Source organism: Alligator sinensis, unplaced genomic scaffold, assembly GCF_000455745.1.
Source record: "Alligator sinensis unplaced genomic scaffold, ASM45574v1 scaffold1153_1, whole genome shotgun sequence".
Lineage (NCBI taxonomy): Eukaryota > Metazoa > Chordata > Crocodylia > Alligatoridae > Alligator > Alligator sinensis.
Genome location: NW_005842549.1, coordinates 354,903 through 374,766, shown reverse-complemented (window position 1 = coordinate 374,766; position 19,864 = coordinate 354,903).

Sequence of the window (19,864 nt, the reverse complement as noted above, 5' to 3'; positions counted from 1 at the left end):
TTTTTCAACCAAATTGTTTATTTTCAAGTCTTATCACCTTCCTCCTCCTACTCTGCCATAACAGTTTACAACAGTCATTTACATTTGCAGATGCTGGCACACACTGCAGGGCACAGACCTCTAGAAAGATTAGAGCTCACCGCCAAACCATAACATCGGGAGGGAGTGTCACATTTTTTCCCATGTTAACAGCTATGAACCAGAGGACTGAACAACGACCTTGAAACCCATCCAACAACTACACTGGTTAGTGTAGAACCCAATAAAGCCACCCACTGAATAAGGCCTGCTCAGGTTTTAAAGAGGCTGTTTCTCAAGACTACTCTGGGAGAGAGAGAGTGGGACAAGGAAGAATTGGGATCTAATTTCTGAAGTAAACCGCCCCCCCCTCAAAAAGCCATTCCTAATGAAAATGCACAGGAGACGAGTAGCTGTTGAAATGTACTCTGCAAACCCTGCCATCCTCCCTCTTCTACCACAGCCCGATGGGTATTTGTATTGGCAGTGCCTTCTGATGCAAATGCCATAAACTACGCCACCCACCACCAACTGACCCTAGAGTTGTACAACTGGCATCCTGCAATACAGACATCTTCTAGTCGTGTAACAGATTTATGAATGAAAGGAAAGATTAGACCCCTTCTGTTCTCAACTCCTGCTGCTGCCTAGTAAGGGAGATAAATGGACTCAGACAACAGGGTTTTTGTTAAATCAGACCAGGGGCATACCAGGAGTTTAACAGCCTGCTTATTTTTACTAGCTTCTAGAAAACAGGCGTACCTTTTCAGCAGATGGAATACAAAATCCACTTTTCACTCTAAAGCAATTCCAAATTTTGCAAGGCAATGGAGACTTGTTGCAAGATTTCCGGCCAAGGGTCCAAACAGCAGCTAGACATGGAGATTTTGAAGCATCTCTGCCCGCGTGCTTCTTTCCTAGCAGACACCGATCTTTTTAGCAAGACCGGTGGCCTTGCAGACCCAACCCTCCAAACACTTGCACACTACTGCATGTCCAGTTTGTCCCCATTGCCTGAAGATGTTTATTAGGTACGTAAACAGGAGTGTGCTTACAGCTAATAATCATGGATTTGACTAGGCCACAATGCACTGGTTGCCCTGTTAACATCCATATTCCAGTAACTGAACAATGCCAGGTATAAATGTTTCCGATCTTGCTATGCCTTTGACCAAGTCCCAAGACTGTTTTAGCCTTTAACTTACATGCAGCTGACAAAATGTCTGCTCTGTCCAAAGTTGGCTGGTACAAACCAATGAACTGCTATTTATAGCAAATCCTATTTGCCATTACACACGAGATAGGCCATAGGCCCAAAAATTAAATCTGTAGCAAAAACAAACTGGAACTCCAGGTCCCAGCTTGGCTCTGGACCCTGAGGCATGGAGACAGTTTAAAGCAGGGGTGGGCAATTACTTTGGGCAGAGGGCCGCTTACTGAGTTTTGGCAAGCCATCGAGGGCCACATGACAGGCAGCCAGGGGCAGATAAATATTAATTTTCTAAATTTTTGAGGGGCCCCGTAAGCCAGACAGAATGTCCTGGCAGGCTGCATCTGGCCCACGGGCTGCATTTTGCCCACCCCTGGCTTAAAGTAATTTCCAGTGTTGTTTCTTCTCAGGCTAAGGAGGAGTCAGGCTTGAAGATATCCCCTCCTTCCCGTTTCCCCCTCACTTGACTACTCTGTCCTCTTGGAGCGGGGCACAAGAGATGGCAAGCGTTAAGGAGGAAGAAAAACACCATATGCTTTGCTTCTCACTATTCCAGAGTAGTGACGAGCCAGGTCAAAGGAACAGCATCTTGCTTAGGAAAAAGGGTTGGACAAAGTCAGCAAGGTCCCTTACAGGGACAGTCAGACAGGACCAGAGGCAGTGCAATAGGTCCGGGGAGAAGATTTCTTCCATACCCCAGCCCAGTGCTGGGAAGGAACATACATTTCATGTCTAGGAGTTCAGCCCACATGCCTTAGCTGAACAGAATCAGCTCTCTCATGGAACAAAGCTCTTTTATAGCAATCACATGAGGCATCAGATAAATCATGTATGACAGCAAGATCCAGGTTTATGCATTTCACCCACCACTGTAGCACCCAAGGTCCTTTCCAGGAGACCAAACAGAGGTCCATATCCTATAGTCCCTCAATGAATGCATACAAGATCAAGTCCTCCTACAGGGAGGGCCCAGTGTGGACACCAGAGAATACATTCCATCTGGCTATATGGAAAATTTGGAAACAGAGAGATGAATCTAAAATGAACATCAGACTGAGGAATCTCCAATGATTAAAAAGGGATTTTCTTTTGCAGCAAGCCCAACTCTGGAAAGTCCTGAGCCTCCTTACATACAACATTCTCTTTTCCCTTAAACCAGGATGTTTTCCCACTTGCTGTATAAGTGGGAGGAGAGGACTTGCTCTAAGTATTACAAATCAAAAAACCCCACAGAACTCTAACTCTCCCCCCAGCTTCCTGGTGAGGAAGAGAAGTTCCTTCTAAGACTGAGACTTTTTCAAAACAAGAAGAAAGAGAGAAGTTCCTAAACCCCATTGAACTACCAAAGTCACAATAACACTGTGATTATACACGACTGCAAAATGCCAAATCCCTGGAGTACTAGACCAATAAGTCCAAGAGGCTGCAAACAGAGACCTGCTTACCCCTCCTACAGAAAGATACCATGAAGGTTCCCAGCTGCCGAGATCATGGTGGCCCAGTGAATTAGGAACTGCATAATGGCATACTATGCTCTGGAAAATCTCCCTCGTCCAGATAAGAAAAGGGGAATTTTACACAGGCAAAACACAGCAAACCAATGGGATGGACTGGCTTGGAAAGGGACAAACAGCAGAAGCCCAAGCTGACTATAAAAAGTCCCCACAATTCCCTCCCCCTTCTCTGTACACTTCCCCAACTATTGCTGATATGCCATCGTAAGAACTGATGCAGCTTTGGAGACATCCCTTACCTGCCTGGCTAGGGGTCGGTTTGCTCACAGGGCTAGCCTGTCAGTTCCTGTTATTCCGGTGTGGCGCGATAAGCCCATGTGCACGTAAACACATTATTTATCTAACTCCGTTTTCTAACTTTGGGTGAAAGAACTTGTATCCGAGTACAACCAAGACACAACCCTAACTCAAATGTAAAGATTCCACCTCTTGCTGCAGTAAAGAGTTCACTATGAACAACCAACAGACTTACAGGAGCACGCTTATAGCCAAGACTTACACAGTTTAAGTCTCAGATGCCATAGTAGGCAGCCAAATGCACTGCCTTATGGTTTATAAGCTTAAGTAGCTCTATCTGTTCTCATCCTGGTACCACTGGTTTCCTTCAGGACACAAGACTTAACAAGTGCTGTAGGAATTTAAATTGACTAGACATTAAGAAAAACCAAAACCAGAACCCCTTTCAGTTGGTGATCAGGCTACCAAGCAGACCCAAGGATCCAGAATCAGGTGATGGAAGAGCAAGTAGAGCCAAAAGAAATGAGAGAGGGGATGCAAAATGAATGCTGGCATGAACAGATGCTACAGTACATCAAAACAGGATGTAGTACTTGGGCTGTGCTTGGCTTGGAGGACTTGGCAGTCATTAGAACAGGCCAGGCTCAGAGCACTCCTTTGAGGAAGACTCTTTCAAATACAAGTTCAATAGGTGCACACTGGAAGAACTGGGTGCTTGCAGGTGCAGGGTACCACCTGGATAGGCAAAAATATCTAGTAAGAAAAACATCCGTTCAAAATAGCTTCTGCACGAGCACAAACCTTTTCCAGCCCACAGTCACACGACTCCTGCAACCCAAGGCCATGCTGCGTTTAAATACTTCTTGCCATCAGTGATTATTTTTGCCGTCTTTTCAGCTTACAGCCTCAGCGCTGGGGAAAGGTATCTTTCCTCTCTGGATTGTTCAAATAATTCACATATCAGTGGAGTGCTGTTGCCATAGCTACCTGAAGGTTCAAAACCTTAATTCACAGCTGAACAAACACCCTAAGCACTTGCTCAAAAAAAGTTAATTTCATCACATCACAGATCACACAGGTGGTCCAATAAGTTAATGAACTTGGGTGATATGTAAAGGTTGGCTTAAACACAGTCTTCAACTCCTAGCAAAAGTCTTCACAGACATGACTTTAGTGATGGGCTCCCGTTTATCACCAGCTACATTGCACCCCCAGATTCAGAGAAGCTAACTAGTTATCTCAGCATTGGTAACTCATCTAAATTGAGACTGGATTTACTAATTAGCTCCGCAGCAAAGCGTCACTGTCTACATGTGCACCAATATTAGGGTACTGTAAATTAATTGACTCTACAGTAAGATGTGCTGTCCCTGACAGTATTACCTTACAGTGAAGTAATTTAGTCCACCGAAACGCATACGTAGGTGGACAGGGCTGGCTGGGGCTCAAGGGTACTGAAGTACAGGGGCTGCCTGCCACCTAGGCCTGCAATGTAGCATCTTTGTGCCCTAGCCAGCACCTCTGCTGCCACCACCCAGAGCCCAGGGCTCACCCTCTGGGCATCCCGCTAGCCAGAGGCTGATCCACCCTGGCTCAAACCACTGTGGTCCCAGGTGTATGTGTACGCTGCACCTGGGAGCAGTCTTCTCTGACATGAAGTATGCCAGAGTTAATCATGTCACCTTAATGGCATATGTAGATGCACTCAATGAGAACAAGAATGCCTTCAACAGAAATACCAACAACCATGATTCAAGAAAAATTCACCAGTTCTGCTTTCTGTACTGGAGAGCAAGTTGAAAACACATTTTCCTCAAGGCTTCCTTATGTTAAAAGGCAGCATCCATTGTTATTAGTACTGGTAACTCGCTTACTAGATCTTCCAAAGAGTAGGCAGCTTTCACAAAGAAAGGCAAGCCATGCAGCAAAGTTGGTCCAGTCTTACACAGCCTGGGAGAAAATTTAATTACTGTTCTCCCACTAGGAAGATAGAACAAAGCATCTGTAACACACAACTTAAGCCCACCTTACCAGAAAGATTTGCATAACAGCTGATCTCACCCGTACAGCTTGTGGTCTAGTTTCTGATACATTTTAGAAAAGATTTCTCTTCCCCTTTCCATATAGTTGCATAACCCACTTTTAGAAGCATTTCCAGTTCGCTTTCTACGTGTTCAGTACATAATGACTACCAACATCTCTGACTGGTCAATTTTGCTCAAATCCATGGATTTAGTTTCTTGATACTCCTATGAATCGAGTCAAACAGTATTATATCCATTTTACAGTCCAGGACATGGAAGCTCAGAGGCAAACAGCTGGCAGTCAGGAAGGCAGGGGCAGAGCCAGAAATAAATATTTCCCTAAACCCCATGCATTAGAGCAGCCATCTCTTCCAGTTCAACTTCAGTATCCATAAACTGCCAAATTATTCCATCAGGCTGACATACAAGTTAGTTTGCAATAAGTGCTTCATATGTTATAAGATCAAACAGCTGAGAAAGGCACGAGCTCTTCAAGTGTGCGTTATGAAGAATAACCTGCCCCCACAGGGGCAAAGTCTCTTCCCAGCCTGTCACTTAATGGTTGATTTATAACCCTGAAGCAGAAAGGGTTTAGAGCTCTAATGGACAAGTGGATGTTGACATAGATACCCATTCCTTTGACTCCATCTAAACTCTTCCTCATTCAAGGCACTGGTGCCAGCTGGTTAGTTAGGTAATGTGTAAAACTAGTATGTCTACATTAAAATTTGAAAATGTTTTGTTTTGGAATTTCAGCAAGGCCCTTTGTGAGAACCAGCAGACGGGGTGCCTAGTAGGGGTGTGTGAAATGGGCCATAATCTATTCTGATTTGGCCTGAAATCAGGGACAGTGAATGATTCATTGATTTGGATCAGTGTCCCAATTTGATTCGGCTGAATCCAACTCTGAAGATTTGATGCCAATTTAGAGAATCAGCGACTCGGCCATAGATACAGCTTTAAATGTTGTTTCTACATATTTTGAGATACCAGGCACAGCTCATGAATGCTGCGATGGCCGGGTGGATGGAACGTCCTACAGGAGAGTGGGGGGGCCCCCCACTATATGCTCGGCAGGGGACCCACTTCCAAGTGCACTGGGGACCCCCCTGGCATGGCAATCAGTCATGGGGGGACCCCAGGTGCCCCCCCAGACCTAGGAGGCACCAGTCACCAAGCTGGGAGGGGGGGGGGGGGGGGGAATCCCGAGTGCTCGCTGGCAGACCCGGAAGTGGACTGAAGTGCTTCTGGTCCACTTCCAGGTCTGCCGCTGAGCACGCTGGGGACTACCCCCCACTCCACGCTCTCGTGGGACACTCCATCCGCCCCACCAGCTCAGCGTTCATGAGCCACCTGGTACCTTGAGGTATGTAGAAAACCCACTTAAAGCTGTGTCTATGTCCGAATTGTCAAATCTTTCCAAATCTCTATGAATCGATTCAGAGACTAAAGGGTCTCCTGATTTGATTCGGAAATTTAGTCACTGAATTGGGCCAAATCTCTGCCACACTGAATCAGTGACCGAAGCTTTGCACAGCCCTACTGCCTAGTCAGCAACTGCTGCAGAGTAACTCTATCGTATTCCTTTGCTACATGAAAAAAGCCCTGAGCTGCTCAGACCTCCAAATCATTTGTTTCCATTCTCAGGTCCTTTCTAGTTCTGTCAAATCCCCAGGCAGGTAAACAGAAATAAAAACAGTGTTCACAATCTCACACACGCTTCAGATCCCTCTATTACTTTCCAATGACTAAGGATATCACACTTCAGTAGCCTACATTTCAGGAACCTTCAGGTCTGCTTTCCAACAGCCTCCATTTTAGGCCTAAAAGACACTTAGATGTTACTAGCTTCTTTCTGGTGGACGAAAGTATCAGGGATTGAATCTTTTAAGACACACAGAAGTGGGTAAGATGGAACAGAAAAAGAATCCTGATAAAAGTGATTTATTCCTAAAGACTGTAAGTTAACATGCTTCATGCCGCTTCCAACACTTGGGTAGAAGCAACTTCCTCTTCAACCCAACGCATTGGCATTACACAACTGAAGGGAGACAGTCAGTGCTGCTCACACAGGGACTGCAAAGGGCAGCTTTTGGGTGTGCTGCTACAAAACAAGCCTTTCAAACCCTTCCTCTAATCATCTTGCTCTTTAAAGAGACAGTTTAATCAATCTTCCAAAGGCATCATTAATTTAAAAAGAAATGAAATGGGAGCCTCACTAAGTGCCATAGAGACCCAGGTGGAGACTGAAAAGCTGCAGTGGCCTGATTTTACTCTTTTATTCACATGCTACACCCTGGCAGAAAAGGGAAAGGTTTTACAAACAGGAATTGGCCTTTTGCATGTTTTGCAGTTGCCAGCAGGGCTCAGCTGCAGGAAATTATTCCAATTCCCAGGGCCAGGAAAGGGTAGAAGAATCAGCAGCTTGGGAGATCTCCACATAGAGCTGACACCTATTTCAGCCAGCTGAAATGTGCAGATGTGCTTTTGCTCCCTCACTACTAGATGCCTCTGGCAGCAAATACATCAAGCTGCAATGAGTGCCACTGCTACCCATGCTCCCTTTCCAGGGAAAGGGTCAAGAGAGGGTAGGAAGTTCTGATCCCAAGGACAAACAGAGGTAAGATATCCAACAGCATGAGTTCTACTTAGGGGAACAGGCATGGTATCACTCCTCATTAAAAAGCTTTCTTTTTCCATCTTTCGGCCTCTATGGCAGAGGCCTCCAACCTTTTTAGGTCGGAGATCACTTTTGGAATTTAAACGAACCGAAGATCTATCTTCCTCCCCCATGCAGATTAAGGCCCCAGCGCTAGCCTCACTCCCTCCCTCACCGCTGGGGCCTCAATCTTACCCCCCACAGTAGCAGGGAGGTAGGGAATGGGGCAGGGGCAGGCCCTGCACAGCCACCGTGGGACGGGACAGAGCCGCAAGCGGCTCATCCAGGGAGTGCGAGGAGTGGGGGAACACACAGCCTGGGAGGGGACAGGGAAGCATGTGCCCCTGGATCTGCCAGTGGGGTGGGACAGGGCAGTGCTGGTTCTTCCCAGCTGGGCTGCGGCAGCAGCACTGGGAGCAAGGCCATGGGGGGGGATATAAGCATAGCCACCCCAACCACTGCTCCCAGTGCCAACCACCCCGAGCACAAGCATGAGCCAAGCCCAGCGAGAACAGCCCCAGTGCAGCCTTCCAGCTGCAGCCTGCCCTCCCCTCACACCTGCTGGGGTGGGGAAAACGAGACACAGGCTGCACTGAGCTGTTCTCGCAGGGCCTGGCCCACGCTTCCGCTTCATACAGGCAGTGCTGGGAGCGGTGGTTAGGCCCCCCCAGGGTGGCTTCGTTCTCAGTGCCACCACAGCCTGGCCAAGAGCTGGTGGCACACTGGCTCCAGCCTGCCCTGCCCCACGTGCAGATTCAGGGTCATGCGCCTCTCTGTGCCCTCCCAGGCTGCATGCCCCCTTCCCACACCCCACTGACAAGCCGCTCTCAGCTCTGTCCCTTGCCCCGCACCAGCTGTGCAGGGCCTGCACCTGGCCTCTGCCCCATTCCCTACCTTGGAACTGCTGTAGCTGCCAGCGCTGCCCTGTGTTGCCGGGGACACATGCACCCCCCCCCCCCGGTCTGTGCCCAGCAGGAGGCAGCTGCCACTGCAGGCTGGGCTTTATGCCCTGGGCCCCGTTGCACATGCCATCTGGGCCTCCACCCCATCCCTCCCCCACTGAGTGACCTGCTGGGCTGGGGGGAAGGGAAGGGGCATGCATGCACTCACCCCCCCCCAGCCCAGGATCAACTTCAAGAGGCTTCACCACTTGGTGACCACTGCTCTATGGTAATTCCCAAACTAAGCCCACCTTCTGAATGTCTTCCAACAAGTGAAGTTCCATTAGTCTAAAGTCAAACTTCATTACTGCGTAGGCAGGTGATGTCAAACTTCAGGTTCACACACAAATTATTTAAGTTAACGAGAAAAGTGTTGCCTGCACTACTTTGTGTAGATTATATTCCTTTAAGTACGGACAGTACAAACAGGAAGTACGAGAATGAACACTAATGTAAAGGGTTTTTATATAGCTATATTATTAGCACTTTATATCAGTAAGGCATGTAGTTAGACTGACATGAAATCCTTCAATCTCCCGAGACCTGCTGAAGATGAGGCGTGGACGTAGTCACAGCATGACTAGGTCTACCACCAGCCTGTGTTTGACAAAACGCAAATAAAATTTCAAACAAGGGGACTTTCAATTTAGGTTAGTCTATGGAAGTGCCTATCTACTCTAGACATTGCTCTGGCCACGTATCAAAAGCCCCCACTATTTCAGAAAATGATTTTGATAACTGCACCAGTGGAAAGTAAAACCTTCTCAGGCCCTTGTCTTTTCCATAGGCTTCAACATACAGAGAGTTTACGGAGCGTAGGAAAAAGCAAAGAGAATATTGGTTCCTCTTTTACATTTAAAGTGTCAGACTTTGCAGGCAGGTCTGGGGATTTCTTCATCTCGATAGTAAAGTCACTGGAGTTTCCCCTTTGTGAAAATTATTGTGCTTAGTTTAAGAGGAGGAGACTCTAGCAAAAGCAATATGATTAATTTGACTTCTTACAGGTATGTTCTGAATTTTCAGAGGCTAAACGTTACAGAGTCTCCACAACTATCTTCTCATCTGACTGGATTTGTCAGTAGGTCACAGGTCAAAGACTTTATTCCAGCAAAACAGAGCTACAGGAAGGTAACAGGAGAACCTGGATTCATTTTTCATATTACCCAAAGATTTGTTCATGTAGCATACCGCTTTCTAAGATACAATCTGTGGCATATAGTAAAGAAAATCATTGTCTCTACAATATATACAGCTCAAACAGCACTTGGATTTGAATTCAGTGTAGAGATGCCAGAGTGCATTAATCAAAGCTATGCTGTCATAGTCTGTGGCTCAATTGGGAGTTGGATTTCCTACAATGTCTAATATTTAGTAGATATTGTCTCTATGCACATGCTTTTAATACAACAGTACTTTATTATAAAATGACTTTATCTGGTAAGTAAGGAAATGGTTCAAATTAATTAACAATTAACAGGCAACTGCTGTGCTTTTGAAATGTTTAGTATTAGAGCAAGTGACCTGGCAAATTCAAATTTAAGAAAGCAATTATGGAATACAAATAAAAAGTGCTTTGACAACAGAAACCTGGAATCTGGCGTCATTAAGCAGCCTACTGGTCCAACCAGCCCAGTACCATTCCTCTGGAAGTGGCCTATAACCTATATTTCAGGGAATTAAGTCTCCTACCCCAGTCTACTTTGTGCTTCCATACTTGGAAAAAGGAATCCCAATACAGATGCATCTTGTGCTTTGGCTCATCACAATTACACTACATGCTGGCCCTCAATTATCCTTTATTCTCCAGTGTTATCCTGCTCTTCTAAGTATATGCAACAAATAGACTATGTAAAGTTGAACTTCCTCCCTTTGTTTCAAGCTTACCTACTACCAGCCAAGGGACACTACTTGCTTCAAGGGACAGCTGACGACTGGAGATTTTTCTAGTAAATCTAAGTTACAAACTCCAGCCTCTAGCATCTGTATGCTGCTGAGCAAAGCAGATCATAAATTACAGGGGCTTGAATGGTCACAAATCACAAACTAATGGGCACTGAGGACACTCAGCTTCTCAGAAGGAGCTGTGTGACGCTTTGCTGGAATGGCGCTGTGCAAGCAGATCGTTTCCTGTTTGGAATGGCAGCATGCGCCAGAACTGTCTGCCGGCACAGGGATAAGGAAGATGCCACCTCTTCCAGAGTTTTTTAGGTTTTAGCTTTTGTGAAGCAGTGTCAATACCCCAGAATCTATCATGGCTGGATTCCTTTAATTATGAAGCAAACATAATTCCCAGGCAGCAATACTGCTGATAAACCAGAGTGCACATTTCACCGCTACAGATCATGCTGCCCGGTGCAGCGCTTGCCCTTCCAACTGAAGCACAGATGCTGCAAAGCAAGCCACAGACCAGTCAGTTAAAACAGCAGATTTTTCTATTCCAGACTAGAATCCGGCATAAAGGAGTGGCCACAACTGCAGCCCTTCCTGTGCTGATGTAATATCTTCCTCATGCCTGGATATTAAATGAACTCATTCAGATGCACTAGGGAATTCTAGCAGCTCCTTGGAAGCAAAGATGAAATCAGATGCCTTATCAGCAAAACCAAAAAGATCTATTCACAGAAAAGTGATCCTTACAGGCTCATGTATTCACTTTTAATTAAAGTAAAACAATGCATGTATAATTTTTTATCTCACACACTCTATACCCTGCCATTTCACCTCCTCTTTAGTCACAATGACTTGTCAGCTGCTGGTATGCCGATTCTCAGTAAACAACTTGCAAATTATGGTGTTTCTGCCTTCCACATGTCGGGAGTGCACAGGGTCCTCTGTTCCCAAGGAGACTGGTCCTTGATGAGATTAGAGCAGAACTGGAAAATAGAAGCCTGTTTGGTGAAAGTCTCAGCATGATTTGAGATTTTAATCTGAGGCATTTAGAAACAGAAGACCTGGGCTGACAGTAGGCCCAAACCCTTTCAGGTCACTCCAGAACAGCCTTTAAGCACTCACACCACTGTAAAATACAATCACAGTCATCACCTGTGAAATGGCAGCTTAGGATAGGCTAGTATTCAGGAAGCCCAAAAAGTTTTTAAATCAGGAAGCAAGGAAAAACCCAAGGAGTTCATGCTTGAGAATTCCTGAATACAAGGTTTGAAAGTCCCTAATTTTAGAAGGATTTTGGATTTATAACTTCTAGTAAACACGGGCTGAACTTTCAGTTTGTGCTTCAAACTGCATTTCATGCTTTTATTTGTCCTTAGCAGCTCTTCCTACCTTTATTTAGCTGCTAGGTGGCTTGAACCCAGGAAGGCTAATTAATGCCTGACGCAGCAGGCAGTAAATCTACAGACTAGCAGCTCATCCTAGCTTTATTACCCCCCCCCCTTTTTTTTAAATTGCTGATAATTACAATAATGCACATGGGCAGGGGTCCAAGACAGGAAGAATTATTGTCTGCAGGCAGATCTGGTGTGAGCTGATAATGCTGGCTTGTATTTGCTTTTGAATTGAAATGGCACAGATCACAGCAAAATGATCTTTGGCTTGCTTTAACTTGCTGGAAGAGGTGGAGTTTTCCTTTATCTGCTCCTCCCCGAGATCTGTGATGAGGAATATAGCACAAACTACAAATTGGAATCAAGTGCAGGAGCTGCAACCATAGCTTGGGTGCAATTTAAACACAGACTCCACTCCACTGCTGACCCCACCCTAGTTTAGTTTTATGTATCCCTGGTACCTGCAGCAATATTAAACAGGAGCTGTTTCTGCTCCCTGCTCTGCCTTTCAATGGCAAAAGAGACGCAAAGGTTTGCAAAAGTCTTTGGTTCTTGGGCAATCTTTTGACTCTCTGGAGTTTGTGTAAATTGGAAGCTGTGGAGCAGCTTATTTCTCCACCCGCTCTAGTGTATGATGCTCCATAAACTGAGCATGTATGAGTCACTGGGCAGATAATCTGCCATCAGGCATTTGCACTCTGGAACAGCAAAGTGGCAAAGCGATACTGTAAGCAGGGCTGACGCTAGTCTCAGCCAGTGGCAGATCTCAATACATCTGTGGTTCAGCCTAAGGTTGGCTGCGTGACAGGCTGTATAATAAAGTTCCTTCTGCATCGTTTTTTCCTTCCCCTAGAGAGGGTCAAAGTTCAGAACAACTCAACGGGAACCTTCCTCGAACAAAATGTTACTGCATTTGGAATGGCTTCTGGCTGAATTATGCGGCAGGTCTTGCAGGCTTTCAGAACTGATGTTTAGGTGAGACTGGTGAGATTTTTTAATCAGATCTACCCTAAAGAATATAGTGTGAAGAGAGCATTATGGAAAGGATACCAGCATAACCACCATGCCAAGAGATTTTATGCAGCGAGCAACACAGGCTGGTTTTGTTGATATGCCCAGCTGCTTCCAAAAGGCACTCAACTGTTGCAAGTTTTCTTCCTGTTGTCCTGTTGACTTCTTGTGGCAGCCTCCCTTTTTAAATGATCTTGACGGTTTGTTTGGCTGAAGGTTTTTTTTGTTTTGTTTCGTTTTTAACCTATAGGGAAGTTAAGTCGCATGTTGCATGTAGGTAAAGAGATGTATTTTATTTATTGTCAGGCTGAAAGAAAGTATACAAATCAAGTGACTTGCCCAAGGTCACAATCAGAGGTTCACCTGGGGTTCGTCCCCACCCCCTCCTCATTTCACCAAGCTGTGTAGTTACAGCATCCTGCACAGCAGGACTAATTCTTGCTTTCCTACAACTGATCTGGGCATCTGCTCTACCGGGGCCAGACACCCAATTCTCTCTGCACGTATCTCAGAACATATTAACTCTCCCATATATCAAGGCCCTGCTAAGGCAAAAAATGGTTGGCATGCGGGCTCACACTTTTTCTTTAAAAAAAAAAAAAAAAAAAAAGATTCCCTTTAGAAAAAGTAAAGGGTCTCACCAGAAAGGGGATCTGGAGGTTATTCTGTAAAACGCTGCACCACGTGGCTTAAACAACAATTCACCCCTCCATTTTAACACAACAGTAATTTGAGATGTCATGTATTTAGTTGTGCACGCTTATTAAGCAGACTATCTGCTCCATGGTAGGAAAACATGCTTTAACCCTCTACCACCTCAGGAGCAGATTACACATGGTATGTGGTTTATGGTTGTTTCAAGCTAAAGCTGAAGTTTCAAAAACCAAAGCATCGCTCAAAACCCAAGCATATTGATAGAAACCTTGTTATTCAAGGTGAACATTTTGACCTCTTGTGCAATAGGATAGGGTGCAATGGAAGACAAGATACTTTGGGGGATATACAGGCATGTGATTTGGGTCATGAGGCAAGATAATATTCCCTTTCAACACCAGTTGTACATTAATTAGTGTCTTTAAAAAAAAAAAAAAAAAAGTGTGCAGGGGAGGGGGGTGGCGCTGGGGGAAGGAGTTAAAACATTCTAGGCACTTTACAGAACAAAAAAACCTGTTCATGCCCCAAAGGTCTTGGTTTAAAATGACAACCTTTACAGACCAAGGATACAGTATATGCAAGAGAGCAGAGACAAGGGGGTGGAAGGGTACTGATTTACCAAAGCATGAACATGTGGTTACTCAGTTTAGCCACACATCCTACCAATTAAAGTCTTGTGGGTTAGGTAATGCTGCAGAAGTGGGTACTTCCTCTAACAAGAGTAGGGTTTTTTGTTTGCTTTTAGGGGTTTTTTTGGAAAGCAAGGGTGAAACCCTGATGAAGCCAATGGGTACCTGAGCATTTGGGGTGCAAAAAGCAGTATACAGGCAGATTTGAAGGCAAATGAAAGGACTGCAGATTATATCCATACCAGAGCAACTTTTATTAAAAAAATTGCAAGCTCAAAGCAAACCTCCAATAAACTTACTTGGTGCCTAGGCTGGATAGCTTTGTGCCTAGACTGCAACTGTTTTGGAATGTGCTCCCAAATACTGGATCTGAGGCCAGAAGTTCTGTAATTAGGTTAAGCATCAATTCCCTCCAGCATGCAGAGATAGCTCCTGAAGCCTTTTTGCTTTCAGGTAGTGTAGATCCCTTCCCTTTGTACCCTCTTCCAGAATTGCAAATATTCTTGGACAGGTTTTTTTAATGAACTAGTCCTTGGCACAAGCATTCAAACACAGTACTTTGGAAGTCAAAATGCCTTAAGGTATCTTTAGTCCAAAGCATCAGGATCCATAGATTTAAAACAGCAGCAGTGAGTGTATAAAGCATCAGCTTTACAAGCTAAGCTAATAACATTCTGCTGAAGGTTGAAAGCCTACTGCTTACGTATAGGGGCACTTTTGATCTTTGCTCACAGCTCTTAAACCCTGCCAAATATATTTTTGATCCAGACCAAAATTAACACATTACCAAAAAAGATCTGGGAACTGAAAACAGCAAAGCAATTTCCTAGACAGTGTTGTATTTATATTTCAATCTTTAAAGTTCTATTAAAAGCATAGGTTAATTGTATAAATTACAGTCCTATGAAAATAGCCAGCAGCTGGTAGATGTCACTGAGAATGATGGTCTTTTATAGCAACAGCTCTTATTCTATATTCAGTTTGGAGATGTTGCTAACCAGAATTAAGGCTTAAACTCAGAACTTCTCACTACAATTATTTATTCAGGTCACTGTTTAAGCCTGATGCAAATTGTCATTTGGACACAACCTCGCATTGCTACACATACTGAACCCTTTGACCTCAGGAACCTTCAGTGCCTAAGCACCATGGTGACAAGTATTTTAGAAATGCATCCATCAGCTGTTTCTAGGTTGTCATAATGATTCAGCATGACTTGGGTTCCAAAGCACAGATAGTAATGGAATCTTCATATTAAAAAAAGCAGGAAGGTGATGTTTCAGGTCCCATTAAGGGTGACTTTCATTAAGAGTTCTTATTATGTAAGGTTGAAACATTGTGAAGGTTACCAATTCAGCACAGCCTCAGCTATTTACACAGAATCAGCTGTTCAAAGCACAGGGGAAACTGGTCATCTTCCCTCCAATGCTGCAGGGAGCTCAAATGAGCTTTAGTTAAAGCACTCCCGCTGCTACTTTGAAGCACAGGAACACTGATACACGAGATGTGGAGGCTGGCTGGAGTACAATAATTGCTATGCTTCAGCAGACCCCATTAAGAGTCTGTTCCAATGTGCCTCACAGCTCACGTACAGGCACCCATATAGTCCAGTAAAATGGATTCAAGCCAAGGATTTATCCATTCCAGAAGTTGCAAGGGGAGAAGGGTATGTGAAACTTCAATTAGGTAGCAATCAGAGTTTGATTAAGAAGCCAGAGATCATTGCAGCACAGGTGCTAGTTTTGAATCTCAAGCATTCTCTCCAGGCCATTGGAGAGAAGGGCTGCAATTGAACCTTTATCCAGGGTCTTTTCCTTGGATGATGCAGCCAGATTTGTCCAGCCAAGCTCTGGCCAGACAGTCAAACTTCTTCTGGTGTGCTCCTGCACCCTATGGATTATCTAAAGGTGCCAACAAGAGTGGCTTTTTCTGCCACCACGGCAAAACACAGATACAATCTTCTAAGCAGCAGCTTGTCCCCTTGGGGATTGATACCACAGCAAAGGTGTGAGAGTGAACTTACTGCTTTCTCCACATTCAACCCAATGACCAGAGGAGCAAGACCAGGAAGTTCACACAAGTGTGAAGCACTGCCCTAGGCCTAGAGCCATTTAAGGCATGTTCAGAAATGTATGGCACATTGGACATTGTTAGCTTTTCCCCCCCCGACTGGTGCAAACAAGTTGCTCCAGTTTTAGCCTGCCTTGTACGCTGCAATGCAAACTTTTCTCCAAACTCAGGAGAGGTGCAAGATGAACACAGCACAAAGGGCTTCTTTCTAGTGAAAAGTGAACGGCCTTGTGTGGCTATGTTTTACGTATTCAGTAAGAGCAGCTACCAGTGCTTTGCCTGGTCCCGAGTCAATATGAAAGATGGACTGATGTTCTGTGCAGCAGTTCACAGCCATGTATTACTTCCTTTTCCACTACTTGGGAGATATTTTAGTGATCATGGTCAGCATTACCTTCCTCTAACAGAAAATGGAATCCCAAAAGAAATGCAACTGCATTCGGTTTCTAAAGTACATTCAGCACAAAAAGCCAATTTGATGGTAATTGGCATACAGAGAAGAACGATGGTAAGCATTAGTTTTTAGTTGAGTAAATATATCTACTTTAGATTACTTTCTTCAATGTTTATGTATGCAAAAGTTACTTTTATGGTTTCTAGTTGGATGCAATCACATCACATTTTTCTACAAACTGGCAATCGCAATTGACTGATTTTCATTAGCTACAATTCCATCACACAAAGGACAAAGAGTAAGGGACAGGAAAGGAGGCTTCTCCCAAGACAGGTTACCAGCTAGAACTCCATTCAGAATTTAGGATCTTAATTGGAACTTAATTGGAACTCCCAATGGGAGAAAAATCTGTGATCTAATCTGGAAATGTAAATTAAGCTACAGTTTTGAGGCTGTCAATTTTAGAAGCATGGATTTATTTTTGCACACATTTCCATGGCATCTAATAATGGAGCTGCTGGCTTTGTGGCAATATAAATGTTAAAAGGAAAATGTGCTCGCTGGTAGACTACAATCATCCAAGTTACCTCTTGGCTTTAGAGTAAGCAGCTAAAGACAAGTTTATATAGTTAGAAACCACCAGAGCTAAAGTATCCCCCATCCCCACTTTTTGTAAGCAGAGTTGTCATGGGAAGAGGGTGAACGAAAACTTGACAATAACTTCAAATTGTCACCGTAAACTACTCTGATTTAGCAGTGACTTTTCTCCCAAAGCATTAATTTGTCAGCCTGTGCTTGTTAGTCACTAAAACGCCATGCTGTGCTAGACCAGGATTCTGAAATTCAAATGGATTCTTGAAATAGATCTCTACTTAGACTAACTGCTTAATGCTATTAGGAAATTAAGTAGTAATTTATAGTACACAAAAAGCTGGTTCAGATCAGATCCCCTTTCTTAATTTTGCTCAATCTCATTAGCTGAACACTTTTGCAAGTGGTCTTGTGGTTACTGCAATACAAATGTGATCCAAGTAACATATTTACTGTTTGCCCTTTTGATTGTGCCCAGCTGCTTTAAAAGCATGCCGAGTTTTACAGCTCTCAAATCTGATGAGCTTTGTGGATTGTGGCATTGCTGGGTGGATTTAAAACAAACCCACCAGCCTTTAGTTTCTGGTAAAAGCGCTTTCAACTAGTCAGCTTTTGTACACAACCTCTTCCTGGTTCAAGAGGAGAGTGCACAGTACAAGCTCTGGAACTCCACTTCCCCATGGTTTCTTTGAGAGACCCTCCCCTCTCCTGCATTTGGACTCTGTTCTTGAACTGTAAGCATTTCATGCAAGTATACCGTCTTTTGCTAGCAGGCTGGTGGTGGAAGTGGTTAGCTGCTTCGGCTGATTACTGGTGGAAGCACAATTTCTGGTGAAAGCTTGCAAGAAACCTGAATCTTTGTAAAGCCTTTGAAGCACTAAAGCACTAGGTATCAACCTTCTTAGACTCAAGACCCCTTGGAAAGAGGGACATAGTTTTCACTCAGTTGTTGACTACAGAAAGACAATAGAGCAACCCTTCTGTTGCAAAGAAATGGGACAGACCACAACAGGTCAGAATGATTTTAACATTCTGGATACCTATTTGAAACCTCTGGGTTTATCTTGTGAATCATGGTTGCGCACCTAACTGTGCTAACATTGCAGGGCACCCTCTGGCACCTTTGAGAGGATCTCATGGCACCCTGGTTGAGAATTACAAGACTAAATTTTAAAGTCATTACAGCCAAACTCTAAAGTACAAAGGTGGAAGAGACTGTCAATTTTTCTGCAACAGTAAGTCAAGTAATACAAACGGCTATTTCCAAGGGGGAGACAATCCACTGTGATCTGGAACCACACTCTAAGCAGCCAAGAAGCCTTAGCCCTAGAAAACATCTTTCTGAAGCTACTTAAAAGCACTTTTTAAACTCTATGGTCACGTGGGAGTGCTTATCTAACCAGCACCTGGTCTTGTCATCCAGCTACAAAGATGCTAATTTCCAGGCTTCAAATCTTAGAGATCCTAAAGATACGGAGTAGAAGAGTCTCAAAAAGGGGAGACTGCGTTTCATGTCCCCTCCAAAATAAAATAAAAATACAATAAAATATAAACTAAACCCTATTTCTGAAGTAAACAGCGGGAGTGGTTTTCCAGGGAAGAATTTTTTTGGCCATGCAGTTGATTCTTGCCAAAAGTAAGGCTTCCACAGAAGGTACATGAAGGGGCTGGAAATAGTTTGGGCACTTAAGAAAATCCACAGCACTTGAAATGAGTTACTTCCATCAAGAAGGGTGAAAATTTAAAAAGCTGTTCAATGTGCAATACTCACACTTTAAAATTTTGTTGCATTTAAAAGCAGAGCCAGGCAGCACCAGAAGAGCTGACTTAGCATAAAAAATCCCATCAACAGCATGTTGATTGCAAGGCAGATTGATCTGAGTATTGATGCAATAGGTCACTTCAGCCTATGGCTAGGAAAATGGTGAATGGTTGCAAGAGAAATTTTTCAAAGTCAAGGGATAGAAACACCGCATAAAATTGACTTATTTCCAGTTACGGCCCCCAGGGAGGCTTTTTTTGATTAGTTGACTGTAGACATGGCTCACTGCTGTTTGTTATATTTCAGACACATTCATGAGTATGTCTGTGTCTCACAATCATAGGGATTAATCTGTGCTGAAATCAAGGGAATCATTGCAATGGATTAGCCCCCTGGAACGCATTCAAATTGCATGCTTCTCCTGATAACAGATTTGACACTTGAGATGTGGCAACTCAAACTGCAGCCTGACTACACAGTAACCCACAAGACAGCTCAGAGCATTACACTAGTATCTTGTAGACTTCCAGTAACCCTCAACAGGTCAAAATCAAAGTCGGGACCCAAACCTCCCTCTCCCCCAAACTAGTACTGCTAGATGCCAGGTTTGGCATCAGCTACTGCTTGGCATCCTAAGAAAGGGAACCATCATTCTGGTCAGGGCCCAACAGTCGCACAACTGCTGTTCTGACCCTACAAAGCTCCATATTTACATTCACTGATCATCCCAACCTGATAGCCAAAAGGTCTCTATAAGCAGTCAGATTAACATCTCCAGGAACAGTTATTTCTCAGTTTGACCCAAAGGGCATGGCCAAGGAGTTTAAAATGATAAGATATGCAACACCTGGAACCACAGGCTCAACTCA